This window comes from Notamacropus eugenii, chromosome 2, assembly GCF_028372415.1.
Source record: "Notamacropus eugenii isolate mMacEug1 chromosome 2, mMacEug1.pri_v2, whole genome shotgun sequence".
In the NCBI taxonomy this organism is placed as follows: domain Eukaryota; kingdom Metazoa; phylum Chordata; class Mammalia; order Diprotodontia; family Macropodidae; genus Notamacropus; species Notamacropus eugenii.
In genome coordinates this window covers 416,418,613-416,437,432 of record NC_092873.1, presented here as the reverse complement: position 1 = coordinate 416,437,432, position 18,820 = coordinate 416,418,613, and the positions used below count along the sequence as shown (strand labels likewise).

Sequence of the window (18,820 nt, the reverse complement as noted above, 5' to 3'; positions counted from 1 at the left end):
TGTATTTTACTTGCTAATACTTTGTTTAGAATTTTTGCATCTATGTGCATTAGAGAAATTGGTCCACAGTTTTTTTTTAAAGTCCTTTACAATCTGAGTCCACTTTAATTTTCCAGTATTAGTGCACATATTCTCCTATAATCACTCTGCATTCTAACCGAATTGAGCTTCTTATTCCTCACACTTGACTTTTTGTCTCCCAACCCTTTTTTTGAGCTATCCCTCATGCATGGAATTATTTTCCCTCTTTGCCTCTGCTTCACAGAATCCCTAATTCCTTCAAAGCTTAGTTGAAGGTTCCACTTTTTATGGGAATCCTATCTTGATTCCCCTAGTTGATATGGAAATTACTATGTATTTATTCTGTATCTAATTTTCAATATGTTTGTAGTCCTTCCCCCTCCAGCTAATCATAGAATGAATTTAAGCTCTTTGAAGGTATGGTGTACTTTTTTTGTCTTTGTTTTTCTAGTGCTTAGACACTTAATCAGTGCTTGTTGATTTGAATGTAATGTACTTTTCTCAGTTGTACTATAGGATTTTTTTTAGACCTGACAGTTGACTTATATCATCAGATCTTATTAAACTAGAAATGAAAGTATTCCAAATGAGAAAAATGTTTGTCCTTCCCATCAAACAATTTGCCATTGGGTTCTTTAACTTCCATTGTTCTTTCTACTATAACATATTGCTTCAATGGAAGCATTAATGACTACTGTACTCTTTGAAGCCCACTGTTTACTTTGTCTTAAATTTGTGTAATTATATGTCATGTAACCCACATCTCTTCATCATCTCCACAAGAAAAGCAAGAGATAAGTTATCAGATAACTTTGCTGAACTCTTGGTAAACTCTATTTAAATTTTGCCCTGATCTGTTAGTTTACTCATCCTGTCATAAAAGGAAATGTTTGATCTGGCATGATGTATTCTTGCTGAAGCTACACTGATTCTTTGATAACTCCTTTTTTAGAAGCATAGTCTCTTTAATATGGTCTGGAATTTTGTTAGGAATTTAAGTCAGGCACATTGGTTTATAGGTGCTATTCTGTTCCCCTTTTTGAAAAGTGGGACAATATAGGTCCTCCAGCCCTTCTGTACATACTTTTCTGTTCTCCATGGTCCTTGATGTTGTGTCACCTTCATATGTCTCTTCTGGATATACTTCGTCTAGTTTAACTGCTTTTCTCTTGGAATTTTTTTCTAGTGACATTTCTGCTTCCTCTATAAACTAATTTAGTATTGTACACTAGGGAACATATATGGTGGCTCTACTGTCCTTGATGGTTAAATTTTTTTCTTTCAGAAAAAATCTTTGTGAATCTTTTTTACCTGGTTGTTCATTGCCCAGTTTCATCCTTAAGTGAACTTGGGATGATCACTTAGTTGTGTCTCTTGCCAAACTTCTTTCAAATTGTTGTCCCCCAACGCTGCTTCTTGCTGTTCCTTTTCTAAAAACAAGCGTGCTTACAGACCAGTGTTGCTCTTGGGTATCTTGTCTCTCCATTTGCATTTGACAAGTAAGTAAAATATTTTTTCACTAAAGCGATTTTAGGCTCTTTTAATCCTTTCATTACTCTCCCTTTGGTATCAAACCATTTTTTCTCAGTTAAAATACGTATAATTTCATTTTCCATGATTATCTGATACTTGCCAAGTATAGTGCCTTCTAATTCTCTTCTCAAAGTATTCATGGTATGTGTGTGTGTGTATGCATGTGTGTATGTATATATTATATGCATTATACATTTGTATATGAAAATACAAATGATGTATGTGTATAATATTAAAGTGTGTGTGAAGAGGGAGAGAGAGATCTGTATAGTCTCTAAAGCTTTATCTTCATCTTCTCTTACTCTTTGCTACAAAATAGTCTTCCAAAATTTTTTGGCCATTCTTGACTATTCTCATCTTTGCCTTGAAAGTATCAAGTAAATTACAATTTTTCATATTTAATTCATTAAGACAGTCTTATGTTTTCCATAGAATTTCTCTTCTTTATCCTGTGCTACAAATACTGACATATAATCAGCAGTTATTTGCCTGCTGGGTTTTCTTTTTTTCAGATCCCTATAAACACTGAAATACAAGATGACCTTATGTCTCATTAGATGGTCTTTCTTGGATGCATGATAATCCAACTTCTTTTACTTGCCTCTCCAAGGAGACCTGTGAGCCATCCTTCCATTTAATTGCCACTTTCTTTCTCAGTAGTAATTTTGCCAAAATACTTAAACAGCCACAGTAGCTGTGACACTTGTAAACTCACTTCATTCAGTTAGTGAAAACTGGTAGTGAAATAAGAATTAATAATAGGTTTTGATATAATTTGATAATTGCAAACATGTGGATTGAGTATTCATTTGGCAGGTTTCTTTGCAAGGAATTAGGTGGGAAAATGCCCTTTGGAGGGGACAAGGGGGTGGACAGAGGCAGTTTGGGTTAAATGAGTTCCCCAAGGTCACACAGCTAATAAGTGTCTGAGGCTGAATTTAAATTTAGGTCCTCCTGATTCCTGAATTGGTGTTCTGTCCACTGTATCACCTAGGGAAAATGCATGCCCTTTGTAGAGACTTTTGGTTTTACTGCATTTGGAACATGTTTTTGTGGTGGACTGCGAGTAAGGTCGTAATGAATGATAATAGGAAAATATTCATTTTGCAAATATTCTTTATATTTAACTTTTTAGGAATGTATTAAGTAGTTGTAACATTAGCTATTTATATAAATTAGATGGCACATGGGCCTAGGCCTCAAGTATTTTAGCCCTAGATCTGTGATTCCATGATTTTTTGAGAAAGATTGATGTATCTTTCTAATGGTTATGATTCAAATCACCTCTTAGATCAGGCTTTGGTCTTAATGTTTTTAGTATCATGGACCCCTTTGCTAGTTCTGTTTTAAAAGCCTATGGACCACTTACCAGAATAATGTTTTTAAAGGCATAAAATGAAATACATATATACATAACAAAATATATTGAAATATAGTTATCAAAATATTAAAACAACAGGTTAAGAACCCCTGCCTTAGATAATAAAAGTATAATAGGATTATTTTTAAACTCTTGTAACTCATGCATAATAAATATCAACTGATAAGAAAAAGTCTTATGATAAATACTAAATTTGTCAAACAAAATTCATAATTGAGGAGAATTCTAAATATGAGCTATACTTTTAGGTTAAAGGCATAATTTGTGAATTTCAGTTTTCTAAGATGAATGGATTTTTTATAACCTAGTTTAAGTATCTGTTTCAAATATATATTGAATACTTTCCCAAAGTTTCTTTATAGTCAAAAACATTGATTTTGATATTGGCTTAGCATGAAATGTTATGTGTGTGTATGTGTGTATATAGATATATATGTATCTATATTATCTGTCTATCTATATATATAGACTAGACCTCAATAGAGTTGGGGTTTGGTTTTTTTTTTTTGACAAAAAGTATTTTTATTTTGACATCTGAATAAATGTTGACTCCTCAGGACACAGCCTTTGGCATCTTTTTCAACTCATTCATCAGCTTGTTGCTCTGTGCCTTTCTGAGAAACATAGATGCCATCCAAAAATTTTCTGATATCCTTATTTTTGACTGTGGTAGCCTATTGGATCAGGGCAGCTGAGTTTGAAACAAGTTCAATATCATTTCCTTCAAGAATTAACTCATCTTTTTGGGCTTGAGAAACAGCATAGGCAGCACCTGGTCTCATGCACACTCTTCAGATATATTTTTCACCCAAGAAATTTCCGATTTCAACAAGTGAGCCATTCTTTTGAATAACAACATTGACAGGGAAGTGAGCATATGCAGACCTCATCTTGTAACAAAAACCCAGGATAACGCCTTTGATCATGTTTTGTACATGACTACAGATTGTGCTCATGGTTGCAAGTTCTTTTCGATTTCCCCACCACTTGTCCACCCAGAGCCTTTTTTTCTTCTTTCCAAGGAGGCTGAGCTCAACATTGCTATGGTTGAAATCCCTACGGAGGATTCCTCTGGTCCCCTTCACGATAACTGTCCGACCCTTAAGAGAGATGTCAACATTTTCTGGGATATCAATGGTCTGGTTGCTGAGAATGGTTTTCATTCTGCTGCTGGATGGGCTAAAGAGCTCAATAGAGTTTTTACTTTTTAAGTCTGTGAAATCTAGAACTGAAGCTTAACCTTGTCCTAACTAGAAAGATATATGTAAAAAAAATTTTAAAGCAAGAGCAACTGAATTTTTTTATTCCATATTGTTTTGGTGCACATACATCGTACACATATACAAACACATATTTGTTACAGAGCTTATAGTTTAATGACCAGGGTAATGAGTATCAAAAATGCTTTAACACCAGTGAACTGATTACAATATCAGAGATCCTAAATTGGCAAAATTAAACCGTATTTATGATGCTCTGTTTAAAGTCCTGTTTGGAAACTAGCTCCGGGTCTGCTGAAAGCTATTTCCTCAATAAATAGACTGAAGATTTAGTCTCAGTAGAGGATCTGGCACATAGTTTAATAAATATTTGTTGGCTTGGGGTCAGTGAACTCCAGTGGCTCCCAGTTACCTCCAGGATCAAATATAAAATTCTTTGGTTTTTAAAACCCTTCACAACCTAGGCCCTTCCTGTATTTCCAGTCTTCTCATTTCATTCCCCTTTATTCTACAGACAGTATCTAGCACTACAGCCACACACTGTCTGTCAAATGTACATTTGTAATGACTGTCCTTGATGCCTGGAATGTTCTTCTTTCTCACTTCCAACTCTTGGCTTTCTTGATTTCTTTCAAGATTTAACTTGTTTCACTTTCTACAGGAAGCCTCTTTTGATACTCCCTATATGTAATAACTTTCCTCTGAGATTACTTTCCACTTACGCTGTATGCATCTTGTTTGTACTTAGTTGCATGTTCTGTCCTCCATTAAAATATGACTTTCTTGAGATTGGGAACCATGTTTTCGCCTTCTTCCTAGCACATAGAAGAGTTCACTGTTACTAATTTGTTGACTGCTCCCCCACAGATTTGATAAAGATCTCTCTCTCTCTCTCTCTCTCTCTTTCTCTGTCTCTTTCTCTCTTTCTCTGTCTCTGTCTCTGTCTCTCTCTCTCTCTCTCTCTCTCACACACACACACACACACACACACACACACACACACACACACACACACACTTTATATAAGTGGTTAGTAAAAGTACAATACCCTAGAAGACTAGCACAAGTCCTTGGGGCATTCTGTTGGGTTCGAGCAAAGGCTAGAAAGTGACTGCTTGGGGATGTTGCAGAAGTCATTCTCATTCATGTAAGTTTGGATTGAATGACCTCAGAAATACTTCCTAACTGTGATTCTATGGTGTGTAAAGCAATATTGTTGAGACAAATGATCTAGGAAGTCCCTTCTAGCCCTAAATGCTATTAACTCAAGTTCTACTACAAATTCTCCTTCTAACCACAGTTCTCTTTATTCTGGGAAACGCTTACTTATATCTGATGCATTCCAGAAACCCAGGAGGCCTAGAGAAATCTTAAGGGATACTACGAGTTATAATCAGCCATTAAATTCAGTAGTAGTAGTGATCCCACTGGGATCTCCATCATTAGACCTATTACCTTATCAGAACTATTAAGAATCAGTCACAGTGTCTTTCTTTTGCCTGAAATATTATCAGATGATAGGACTATGAACTTAGTTTTTATTCTGTTTAGGAATTTTGTCTTGCTTTTTCCCTATTTGAAGGATATTCAGATGCAGGATGGCATAGTAGATGGAAAGCCAATCTTTGAAACTCTAAGAGGACCTAGGTTCAAGTTTTGCTTCTGAAACATAATACTTTGTGATCCTGGACAAGTTAGCTAATCTCCCAGTCCTCTAGGCTAGTGGTGTTAAAATTCAGATAGAAATAAGGGCCACTAAATTGTACCTAAGGGATCCTTACAGGCCACGTAATACACATGTTGTGTATGTGCTTTTATAACAAGAGAGACAAAATTTCCACTTTTTTATTAACAGAATTCAAAATATGATAATAATTGAGTACAATTTTTTTTGTAACACTAATGAAAATAGAATTCTCTTTTTTTATGGACAATATTTTGTTTAATTGGAGTTTGAAGTTAGTGAATTTTGGGTGGTATCATCAAAATAGATTGAAAATGTTCATCCCTTAATGCTGATCTGTAATTAGATATGACATATTTCATCTAAGAAAAGTTATTTTTTCACACAGAATATGTGCGGCCATTATAAATACGGATATCAGTCCTTGAACATATGATTTTAATTGAGCATATTCATCACTTGGAAGGTTTTTAAATAATTTTTTTAGACTTCTCTTGATATTTGTCTTTTAACATGTAATTAACATTGAAGTTAATCACTTCCAATTGAAGGTTAAGTGGAAGCTCGTCAGTTGCACAGTTAAATGAATTTTGAAGTATGGAAATTTATTTTGCACTTGAAATTGAGGTCTGAGAAACACTGCTCACTGTTGTTTCAGCTTAGAAAATATATCTGTTGCAAATTTGTGTGGGAATGGAGATCTCCTTTTGACATTTGACAGCATAGGGTGTGTGTACAAAGCACCTTGACATTACTTGTAATTTAAACGTTAGTTGTTGTCAAATTGACTTTTATCACGGTACGTTTTGCTTTGTAATCTTAGGTTGAATTAACTAAGAAAAACATCAAGTCTGCAGCAAAAAGCTAATTTTCAGAGTGATTCGCTGATCAGTAGTGGTGGTTGAAGGTGGTACTTCTCTTTCAGAAAAATTTCATTCTGGGCCCTGAGCAGCAAAAGTTGTAATAAAACTTTTTTCTCTTTTCTTGTTTTGACATGATGGGAATGTAAAAGGGTGCAGTCCAGTGTTACACATGACACTAGAAGCTGGTGAGTTATAATTGTATCACTGCAAATTTGCAGTGTACCTATATCAGCAGTGCAAAGTGATGAGAGTGCTGCATGCAGTCTCTGTAGCAACTGCTCCATCTTGTCATTGTAGTATAAAAGCAGCCATAGACAGTAATAAGTGGATGAGCATTTCATGTTCCAATAAAACCGTGTAAAGCCATTCTTAGCTCATGTGCTAGTCAAAAACAGGTGCTGGCTGGATTTGGCCTCTGGGCTGTGGTTTGCCAACCTTTGTTCTTTAGCAGTGAAATGACAGGTCCAGTCCCTATCCCTGTATCCCTGAAGGTAAAGAGGTAAACGAACAAACAAAAGACAGACTTGTCCCAGGATACAGAAGGTTAAGAATTATGAATTCAGTTCAACTTAAATGCATTCATTAAACTCTTCCTGTGTGTGGTAGGCACTGGGGGGTACAAAGAAACATACTCTGAAGCAATCCCTGACCTAAAGTAGTTTACATTTTTCTGCTGGGGGAAGGTGGATACAATATTTATCAAGATTTATAAATACAAAAGATATACAAAGTCAATACATAATTTCAGAAGGGGAGAACACTTAACAGTGGGGATGGGGAGAGAGTGTGTCAGAATAAACTTCGTGAAAGATGTAGCAATTAAGCTGAGCCAAGAAGGGAAATGGATTCTGAGAGACAGAGAAGAGTAACAAAGCCACAGAGCTGGGAAGTAGAGTATGTACTTATGGGGGAATAGTAGAATGTAGAAGAGGGGTGAAAGCACCACCGTGAGCTGTCCTTAAGAGGGAGAAACCTCATTTGTGTTATTTGATGTTTTCAAAATCATCAATGACTGCCCTCAAGGATAGGTTTACCAAACTGGCTGCTTTCTGAAGGGACCCCTTGTTTACATGGCCAAGTGGTTTATTGGCCATGAAATCTCGGCAGCACTTGGATTTTGGGAGACTCAATCAGTAGTAGTAGTTAAGGCAACTAGGATCCCCAGTCGTGTGTCAATCAATATAAAGCATGGAGCTCCATCTTGAGGAAAAGATTATATAGTCAAAGCAGACAAGGAACAAAACTGACTTGGTGCTGACAAAGAGAATACTGGGAAAGCTATCTGCCCAGGGTCAGGATTGGGCCTAGAGGGTGGAGCCAAGATGGTGGAGTAGAAAGACACAAATACACATAGCTCTGAACCCACAACCCATAGAACATTTGTATAAAGTAACTCAGGGCGAATTCTGGAGCAGTGAGGCCACAGAATAGTGGAGCGAAGGAGATTTCTGTTCCAGAGGGACCTGCAAACCTCTCGCAAAAGGTCCCTCGCGCTGCAGACGCAGAGCCCAGCCCAGACCTGCCGCGGCCGCGGCACCGAGAGGAATAGATCCGAGCAGGCTTCAGGGACGGGATCTCCAGCGGCCTCACAAGTCCCTCTACCCACAGGTGACGGGGGTCGGTGAGAGAGTCTCTTTGGCGGGTCGAGGGGGAAGTGGGGTGCCCCCATGGCTCGGGCCCCCTCGGGAGACAGAAGCTGAAGGGCGGCGGCAGACCGGGGCTCCCCAAGCAGGCAGGAGCCTGGATCCGTTGTTGAAGGTCCGTGCATAAACTCCCTGAGGGAACTGAGCCTGAGAGGCGGCCCTGCCCCGACCTCAGCATCTGAACTTAATCTCACACTGAATAGCAGCCCTGCCCTGGCCCAAAGCCCTGAGGCTGGAAGCAGCATTTGAATCTCAGACCCCAAACACTGGCTGGGAGGATCAGGAGGCGAGGTGGGTGTGAGGAAAATATTCAGAGGTCAAGTCACTGGCTGGGAAAATGCCCAGAAAAGGGAAAAGAAATAAGACTATAGAAGGTTACTTTCTTGGTGAATAGGCATTTCCTCCCTTCCTTTCTGATGAGGAAGAACAATGCTTACCATCAGGCAAAGACACAGAAATCAAGGCTTCTGTGTCCCAGCCCACCCAATGGGCTCAGGCCATGGAAGAGCTCAAAAAGAATTTTGAAAATCAAGTTAGAGAGGTGGAGGAAAAGCTGGGAAGAGAAATGAGAGACATGAAGTCAAAGCATGAACAGCAGATCAGCTCCCTGCTAAAGGAGACCCAAAAAAATGTTGAAGAAAATAACACCTTGAAAAATAGGCTAACTCAATTGGCAAAAGAGGTTCAAAAAGCCAATGAGGAGAAGAATGCTTTCAAAAGCAGAATTAGCCAAATGGAAAAGGAGATTCAAAAGCTCACTGAAGAAAATAGGATTGGGCCTAGAGCAGACAGGTTACCACAGGTGGGACAGAAGGAGGCACACCTAAGATTAGAGGAGGGTATGAATAAGGGAAAAGTCACAAAATTTCAGAGCTGGAAAAGGGCCTCAGTGGCCATTTAGTCCTACCTGTGCCTTAAAAAGAACTTCACTGTACACCATCTTAAACAAGTCACTTTCCAGTCTTTTCAGTTCACTCTCTTTTTTATTCCTTGCTGTTTTTCTCTCTTTATTACATCATTACATTTGCTGTTGAGGCTCCCTTTCTCTAATTGAAAATGTCTTCTTACTTCTTTTGCCTCTGTCATCTTTCAAACCCAGTTCAAGCTCTGTCAGCTTTTGTGAAGTCTTCTCTAATAACTATCCTATGTTGATTTTACTTATTATTTGTACTGCCCTTTATACAGTAATATCTTTATTAACAGAGAAGATTATAACAGTGCATTATAGTATGTGCTTAATAAATGTTTCTGTAAAGAAATATCACAGGTAACATGGTGCTGCATTCCATGATACTGGGCTCCCTTGCCTAAGTGAGTCTAAGTGGTCTCCTATTGATACAGAGGCAACAGAACATCCATAGTCCTTAACTATATATTCCCTTGACTTCATCCTTTAAGGCTATGTAGTTCTTCTCCCACCTGGCTCAGGCCAGCTTTAAGAGGCTTTGTTTTTTTAACCTGAGATAACATGTATTCTTGGGAGGCCACCACCACTGGCATAGTACTGTTAAGATTTTTTCCCATACTACTTCTGCATATACTGAAGACATAAACATGATTTGAAGCTCCTTAAGGGCAAGGATGATGTCTTATCTTGATGTTTTTCTTGTGCTAACCGTGATTTGCACATGGAAGACTTTTGGTAGTAGTTATATGAAGTTAAAAGAAAATTTATTCTCAATATATTCATTAGTTGGGATATTTCATTATACAGGCAGTTCCAAATTTAAAATTAATTCAGTTGTAGGTTTTTTTATAGATGAAAACTATATTCTGAATTTCAGATAGCATAAATTATTAGTATCCTAGGCCAACCTATCAAAACATATTTAACCCATGATTTTACCAGAGATATGTCAGTAATGCTTCACTGAAATTTTATTCTAATACCTCATCACAACATGGAGGTAAGCCTGGACTTATCAGATCAGTGTTCTGTGGAATCTAAGCTCTTGTAGTATTCTCAAGATGGAGAGGAGAGGCTTTGGAGAGGCTTAGCCAGAAGTTAGCCTCCTCTGTGAGGACTTCTTTTGGCCACAGCCATTCATAAAAATCATCAGCTACGGCACTAACGGGTTGTGATCTGTATTAGTGGAAGCAGGAACTGCAGCATTTAAATTAGAACTCTTTCAAGTATGGGAGCAAATTATACTGTGAGTGTGGTGAAGTTCTTTGTGAAGAACTGATGTACAATGAGATGTTTCAGAGAGAAAACTCAACCTTCTAATTTCTTTCCCTTCAAAAAGGATATTTAACATTCTATGTAGACGTGATCTCTTAGTTCCCTCCCAGCTATAATATTCCAAGATTCTGTTATTTCTTTTTTTTAATCTTTTATTTCTAATAATCCCCGTGATTTTCCATGGTTTTTATTAACTTACTATTTAGTATTTTGCTATTATTTACTTTATTTCACTTATATATAATCATGATAATAATTGAATGCCTTCAATTTTATGTTATCCATATCCTGTTTGTGTAGGTCAACCATGTAATTGAACTTGAGGTATACAGCTGACAACATAGGATTTTAAAATTTTTTGCATGTGATTTTCATGTAATGTTAAATTAAGTGGAATTTTGAAATTCAAGTTCTTTATGATTATCACACAATGAGATCATTGTGATAGCAAGCTATTTTCTTATAAATAGGGCATATCTAATTCTAGGAGACTTTATAGAAATCAGGGAGCTTTGGAGAGTATGGTACATAATACTTTATATTGGTACCATTGTTATTTCATTACCATTTTTATGAAGATGACTGCCAAATATGCATATTCCTTGAGTGTGAGTCACACAGCTGGACAACTCTTCGTAGATGCCTCACTGACACATGAAGCTCACTATCTCTACAACTCAATTACTTGTCTTCCCCTGTAAACTTGCCTTTCCTCCTAACTTCTATGATTTTTAATTACATTTCCCTCAATTCCTAGATCTAAAAAATTGCCAAATCCTATGAATTCTACCTCTAAGATATCTTGTATCTACCTTCTCCTCCCCATTCACTTTGCCACTACTCTAGTTCAAGATCTCAACTTACTTGAACTATTGTGATAGTCTCTTCATTGGCCTTTTGGTCTCACAGAGGCCAAAGTAATTTTCCTTATGCAAATATTTGACTTATAATGTCATCTTTTTTTCTGTTCAGAAATCTTCAGTGGTTCCCGTTGTCTCTAGGATAAATTTAAATTCCTTAAACTGGCATTTATGGATTGCTACAATCTGGGTACATTCTGGATTTTTTTGTTTTGCTTTGTTTTTAGTGTTGTTTCATATTGCTTCCTTCACATACTTTCTGTTCCAACCACATTTGCCTGCTTGTTCTGTCTCATCCTGTTTTATCTGTACATTCATACAGGCCATCCCTCATACTTGATTTTTATTTCCTTCCCATTTCCACCTACTGAAACCCATCTCTTTCTTTTCAAGTCCCAGTTTAGGCACCACCTCTTCTATGAAATTTTCCTGATGATCCCATACAGTCAAAAATGCCTTTCCTTTGTACAGTTTTCTATTTACTTTGAAACAGTCTCTCCTTTATCTCGGTCACATTCAACCTAGAATTCTGTACTTTCTTGTGTCATATCCTCATAAATTGTATATTCTCTGAGGGCAGAACCTATCTTTGTGTCCTTAGTCCCTTGTTTATAGTAGATACTTAATGCATTTTTTTAACTCAATCAAATTAAGTTTCAAAGCTAGTGCCTTTATAGTACCTGAAAATCATTTTGGAAGTTCAGTTGTGGGAACTTCAATCAATCTGAGGAGGTTGGCAAACCTGAACACATATTGGATAACATGAAATTGAGAAGAATCTTTAACGTATGAGGTGACAGAAACAGAATCCAAAAAAAAAAGTCAAAATAGGCTAGATGAATAAAGTACATCTAACAAGATGTAATTTGTATCATAACTAGGCAGTAACAAAAGACCTAGGGGATTTTAATTGTAGAAATGCAATTAGAGTAAAAAATATAATGTGGTTAGTGTGACTTTTTTTTCTTTTTGCCCCAAACCAATGATTTCTTCAAGTTAGAGAATCTTAGGCTACATTAAAAATGTTGTGTCTAAAACAAGGGACATGGTAGTTTTGCTGTGTTTTGCCCTGGACAGAAGACCCCTGCTGTGCCCCACCCACCTATTTATTTGTTTATTTGTTCTGGTTCTTGGCATTGCATTTTGATAGAAGCATTAACAGTCTGGTCTTTGTCTAGAAGAGAAGATTATCAGGGATTGTTTCCTATGAGGAGTACTTCTAGTAATGTAATATATGTTTAATCTGGAAAAAAAATAGTTTTAGGAAGGGATATAATAGCTGCATTGAAATATCTTAAGGGCACTTGGCCCTTAAAGAGGAAAACTAGGGCCAATGGGTAGAAGTTAATAGATAGAATGCAGCTCAGTGTAAGGAACAAGTTTCTAACAAGAACTCTTCATAAATGAAATACGTTGCTTCCTGAAAGATGATTCAAGTAGATAATGGACAACTGGAGAATTAGAAAGGTTATTTCAACCAAACCCCAATCTACTCTATAACATCCCTGTCATTTGATTCTCCTTGAAGATTTTAAGGGATGGGGAGAGCACTACTTCTTGAGGCAATTCACCATAGTTTTGGGTAGCTCTGCTTTTCAAGAGCATCTTCTGTACATGAAGCTTAAAAACTAATTACCTTTCTGCAATTTCTACTCATTGATTCCTAGAGGAAAGGCTCATAGTCTTATCCTTTGGAAATGACAAGTACAGTTCTCTACGACAGCCCTTCATATATTTGGAAAGTATTATGCTCCCATTCTTCTCTTTTCTAGATTAAATATTTCCAGTTATTTCCGTTAACTCTTGTTGCATCGTTTCACATCTTCTCCAAAACTTTTCTGGGCAATCACATTTTTTAAAAGGACATTGACAAATTGGAGAACATTCAAAGGAAGGTTATTAAAATGTTAAAGATGGATTCTGTTATTAGGAATATATCTCCAGGATCTTATTTAAAAAAGGAAAAAGGCTTATGTATGTCAACAAAATTAATTACTTTATTTGTAATATAATAGGAACAGAAGGACATAGTGGATAAAGATCCATCATCTAAGCCAGAAAAATCTGGATTCAAGTCTACATCTTATCCACACTGCTTGTGTGACCCTTAGCAAGTTGCTTGAGCTGTTAGTGCTTGAGGCAGTCTAGATCTGTCTGTCTAAGACAGTTGTAGAGAAGTTGGTGATGTGTTGATAGAGGAAGTTTCCTACATCCCAGCTCCCACTGTTATTAAAGAGGGAGGTCAGCAGAGCATTGAGCTATTATGTCCCTACAGGGATGACGGAGGAGGGATGGGGAAGGGTGTCTTTCTAATGCTACACATCATGCTACTCTACTTGGTATGCTTCTTGCCATGACTTGAATCTGTTGATATCACTCAGACTTAATTAGCTTTTAGAAAGGGTATTTATATTTACTAAGATGATATAAGCAATCCATCAGTAAACGTTTATTAAATTCCAGCTGTGTTACAGGCACTATGCTAAGTGCTGGGAATACAAAAAGAGATGAAAAATAGTCCCTGCCCTCAAGGAGCTTGTAGTCTAATTGATAAGAACAGTCATTGCACAACATCCTTTTTCCCCAAAAGCGAATGACATATTCTTCCACCAGTACATATGGAACACAGGGGGAAATGGACTGAAGTACTCCATTGCCTAGCATAATGCCTGGCACATAGTAGGCACTTAATAAATGTTTATTGGTTGAAGTGTAGAGAGCTCATGTAGTTTTCGATTGCTGAAAGTTCTTTGCTCTCCTTTGCTGGGTGCATGAAGTCTCCCTTAGCTATGGTGTCACTTTCTGTCAGGCTTCTTATGAAGCCATTAATCTAATGTCCCTCATATCTAATCTATTCTGAATTCCCAGTGCAGACAGCTGCCAGCTGCTGGTGTCCCAGAGGACAATTCTAAGACAATGATGTAAAGATGGATACTCCAAGATTCTCCTGACCCTTTGAAGTTCACAAAGTCTTCTTCTGGTTAGAGTGTGTGTGAGGCAGTGTGGAGATAGGGAAAGAGGCTAAGGCTGAAACCAGACACTTGTCTCTAGTACCTTCAAGTCGTTTCTTCTGGAGGTAACTCTCTTTCCTCTCCACCACCAGGTACTCACTTGACTGATTCTCCCTGATTTTGAATTTATTCCTTGGTTTTTATACATTCCTCATTGGGTATGACCATGTCATGCAGTCCATCCAAACACATTTCTGTGCAGTGGTCATTTCCTGACTTATTGTTATATGTAAATGTAACATATAACATGTTATAAAAAGGACATACTGCCAGAAGAAAAGAGGAAATCGTTTACATGAAGTTATGCATAGTGAATAAAACAGTATTAGAAGAATATAAATAGGAACTTTTTTTTAAAAAGGATGGAAAACAAATTTTGTAAGTCAACACCAGGAAAGAAGATAGTTAAAATAAGGTTACTTTGGTAAAGTTGATGTGATTAAAAATCAAATTGTAAAGAGTTTGGAGTTAATAGTTTCATTTGGAATTTCATCCCTCATTTTGCTTATTTGCTTGTTGAGTTTATGATTTTTAAAGCATATTTGTCAAGTATAAAGTGGTAAAAGGGATAAAATGAGAATACTGGAATTTCCAGAGTGTATTTTAAATTTGTGATATATGAATCTAGGTTACTTTTTATTGTCTTTAGCCTAATACAAGATATAATATTTGATTGGAACAAAGTGTCAAATTCTTATATGAAAACTATAAAGTGCTTTTCACTTAATTTGCCCAGTGAGTTCGTCTTCTTCTAGGTAGCTTCTGTTCTATAACATTAAGATTGTGATGGAAAAATAAGATGGGAATTGGTAACACAAAATATTCTATATGATTTATAGAATTATTTGTTCTTAGAGCTGGGAGGACTTTCATAGATAACTTTAGTTCAGTCACAGATTTAGAGCTGGTTTTGTCCTATCCTTTCATTTTACAGGTGAGAAAACTGAAGCGCAGAGAGAAAAGACTTGCCAAGGGATACACAGATAAGATAGTTAAGTGTCAGGTTTGAAATTCAAACACAGGTCTTCAGATTCCAAATCTAGCATGCTTTCCTTTGCAGCATGCTACTGTCCTACCCAAACAGGAATCCTTTTTCTAATACCTATGCAAATGATTATTCAGCTCTAGATCTGTGAATGGAGATAATTGGTCAGCTAGTATTTATTAAATATTTTGTATGTCCAGTCATTCCTCCTAGAAAATGAGGATACAAAGAAAGACCAAAATACGATCCCTGTCTTTAAGGAGCTTATATTCTAATAAGGGAGAAAACATACCAAAAATTATGGATGTACAAGATATATTTAAGATAATTTGGTAAATAATTAAAGGGCACATTTCAGTGGGAAGGCACTAGCAGTGGGGAGGACTAGGAAAGACTTGCTTCAGAAAGTGGTATTTGAACTGAGTATTGAAGGAAAATAGGGACTCCAAGACACAGAAGTGAAGAGGGAGATCATTCTATGCATGGGGGAAGTCAGTGAAAAGACAGGAATAGGGCAGAGGTAGAGTGGTGCTAGGAACAACATAAAGATTAGTGTCATTGGATTGTAGAATAAATGGGAGAGGCAGGAATAAAGTGTGAGAAGACTAGAAGGGTAAAAAAGGACCAGGTTGTGAAGGGTTTTAAAAGACAAAAGAACTTCATATTTGATCTTGAATGTAATAGGGAACCACTGGAGTTTATTGAGTAGGAGAGTGACATACCTGCTCAGACCTATATTTTAGGAAGATACCATTGGCAGCTGAGTGGAAGATAGATGGGAGTGGAGAAAGAGTTGAAGTAATGAGGCCTTGAATCTGGGTGGCATCTATGTGAGATATTGTGAAGATAGAAATGACAGGACTTGGCAACACTTTGGATATATGTAGGGTAAATGTGAATGAGGAGTTGAGAATGATGCTCAAGTTTTAAGTTTTTGTGACTGATAGGATGGTGGTGCCTTCAATAATAAAAGGGAAAAGACAGGTTTGATTTCTCACATTGTGTTTCCCCATTTTCTTTTAAGTGACTCACACTTTCAGATAGGTAATAGCATGAAAAGTTAAATCTTGAACTGCTTTTAGGAAAAGCATAATATCCAGGATGAAGAAGATGAACTGTTTATTCTTCCCTACTCACAGATTGTTGTTTGTCCTTTGTTCTCCCAGAGGATCATTGATTTCAGGAGGGTGATGTCTTGACTTGCAAGTGAATTGGATTTAAGTGAGGCAGGGCTGTGCAAAATCATCGGCCTCATTCTCTCCTCCAGAGTCATCAGAATCCATTGGCAGTCAGGACAACTGGAAATGACCCCACATGCAGGAGAAGACCCTGGCCTTTTTAAGCTTAGGTCTTTCCCAGGTCTCAGTTTGTCTGAGGCAACACCCATTCGTCGATTTAAGGCTAGGTAGGAAATGGCAAAAAGATGGCTTAGTTTTTCAAGAAATCATAAGTGAAACTATATGAGAAAAAAAAGAGTTAATTGTCCCAGTTTTTAAAAAATGAGAGAATACTTAAGTAGGGAAGAGGAAAAAAAATCTAGCCTGTAAGCCCCAAGATATCTTGCGAGGTTTCCACGTCCAAAATTTATATTCCTTTGGGCAGAGCACCCACATGTAAGGGTATGATTCCCCATATGGACAGAGGGAGAGGAGAAAAGGGAGGGGGGAAAAGGAGAGAGGGAGGAAAGAAAGAAAAGAGGGCCCTAAGTAAGAAAGTGAATAGCACATCTGTAATATATTCTTTTCTTGAATCAAATCATCAAATGAGAGATATTTGTAAAGTACTTAGTAACATATTACCTGGCACTTTGTTGTTTGGTTGTATTGGATTCTTTTGTGACCCTGTGAATCAGCATACCAATACCATCCATGGGTTTGTTTGCTTTTGGCAAAGATACTGGTGTGGTTTGTAATGTTGTTCTCCAGTAGATTAAGGTAAACAGTGATTAAGTGACTTGTCCAGGGTCACTTATCTTCTAAGTGTCTGAAGCTGGGTTTGAACTCAGGTCTTCCTGACTCCACGCCCAGCACTCGTATCTACTTAGCCATCTTACCTGGCACATAGTAGATGCTTGATAAATGTTTCTTCCCTTCACTCTCTCTGTCCTTTCTTGGCACCATATTTTAAGAAAGAAAGAAATTAGCTGGAACATATCTAAAAGAGTGTAACCAGGATGGTGAGTGGAACATATCTTAAAAGGATTGGTTTAAGGAACTGGGAAAGCCCATATCCTAGAGAAGAGCTGCCTAGAGAAGAAATAATAGAAATTTTCAAGTATTTAAAGGCTTGTCTTAGAGAGGATTAGATTTCTTCTGCTTAGTCCAGAAGGTTGTGCTTAATGGGTTAAAGTTACAGAAAAAGATTAGGTTTGATATAAGGGAAACTTGCCTAACCCTTAGAGCTATTCAGAAATGGAATGAGATATTCTAGTTAAATATCTGTTTTATAGATGAAGTCTCTTAAAACAGTTTAGTAACTTTCTTGGTTAAGGTAACACAAAACAAGCCACCATCAGTTAACACCTCACATTTATATAGTATATAAGGTTTACTAAGTACTTTACATAATTATCACATTCAGATATAGTCCTCTGAAGTAAGTGCTACAGGTGTCATTCCATTTTACAGACAAAAACAAGGTTGAGAAAGATTAAGTGACTTGGGAGGAAATAAATTCAGAGTAAGGTTTGTTGTGTCTAGGTCTTCCTGAGTCCAGGTCCAACACCATCCATTATAACTCAGGTGCCTGTGTATTGATTTTCCTGTAAGGACACTTTGTATGGATGTTGTTGTCATCATTGTTTCTGATGATATCATTCACTTGACTAAATTCATAACAGGGCAGAACCCAAAAGTAAATTCTGCAAAAATAAAAATTAGACTAGGTCACTGTGGAATGAGGCAAAATAAAAATAGAAAATTATTTCCTAACAAAATCAGGAAAGTCAAAATATATGCAACTTGTAAGAGACATTAAAAGCAGCAGGAAAAATGATTTTTTATTTTAGGTATAAGAGTAGGAGGAAAGGAAAGGTCATTTTATTTTCATATGAAAGAAAAAGTGACATGTTTATGTCAGTTATTTTATGTATGACTCATTTGAAAATGCTACTAGTTTTTGTTTGTGTTTATCTTAATGTATATTAAATATAAGTAATCTAAATATACAGAGGCAAGACAATTGGGTTTCGGAGTCCAGAAGACCTGTGTCCAAATGTGTTTTCCTAGACAAGTCACTTAATCTGTCCACTTCTGAGACTATAAATTGCTGAGCTGGTGCATATCTGCATTCGTAGAGGAAGTTTCTATATCAAAGAAATTACAGGTCAGGTTTCTTCCCCTCCACACATACACAAAGAAATTTAAATAGAAACTTTGGCACATTCCTGGAGATTGAGCTATCCAGAATAATGGGTTGAGTAAATGAAAACTCACCTA

The 18,820-nt window shown here is 36.9% G+C and overlaps 1 protein-coding gene and 1 pseudogene across 5 annotated transcripts in view; one reads left to right on the top strand and one right to left on the bottom strand.

The window, feature by feature from the left end:
• Positions 1 to 18,820, top strand: part of MARK1 (microtubule affinity regulating kinase 1) — a 138,889-nt gene that overhangs the window by 26,719 nt on the left and 93,350 nt on the right. The gene's annotated exons all lie outside the window — the stretch shown is intronic.
• On the bottom strand, positions 3,520 to 4,098 carry LOC140529265 (large ribosomal subunit protein uL6-like; annotated as a pseudogene).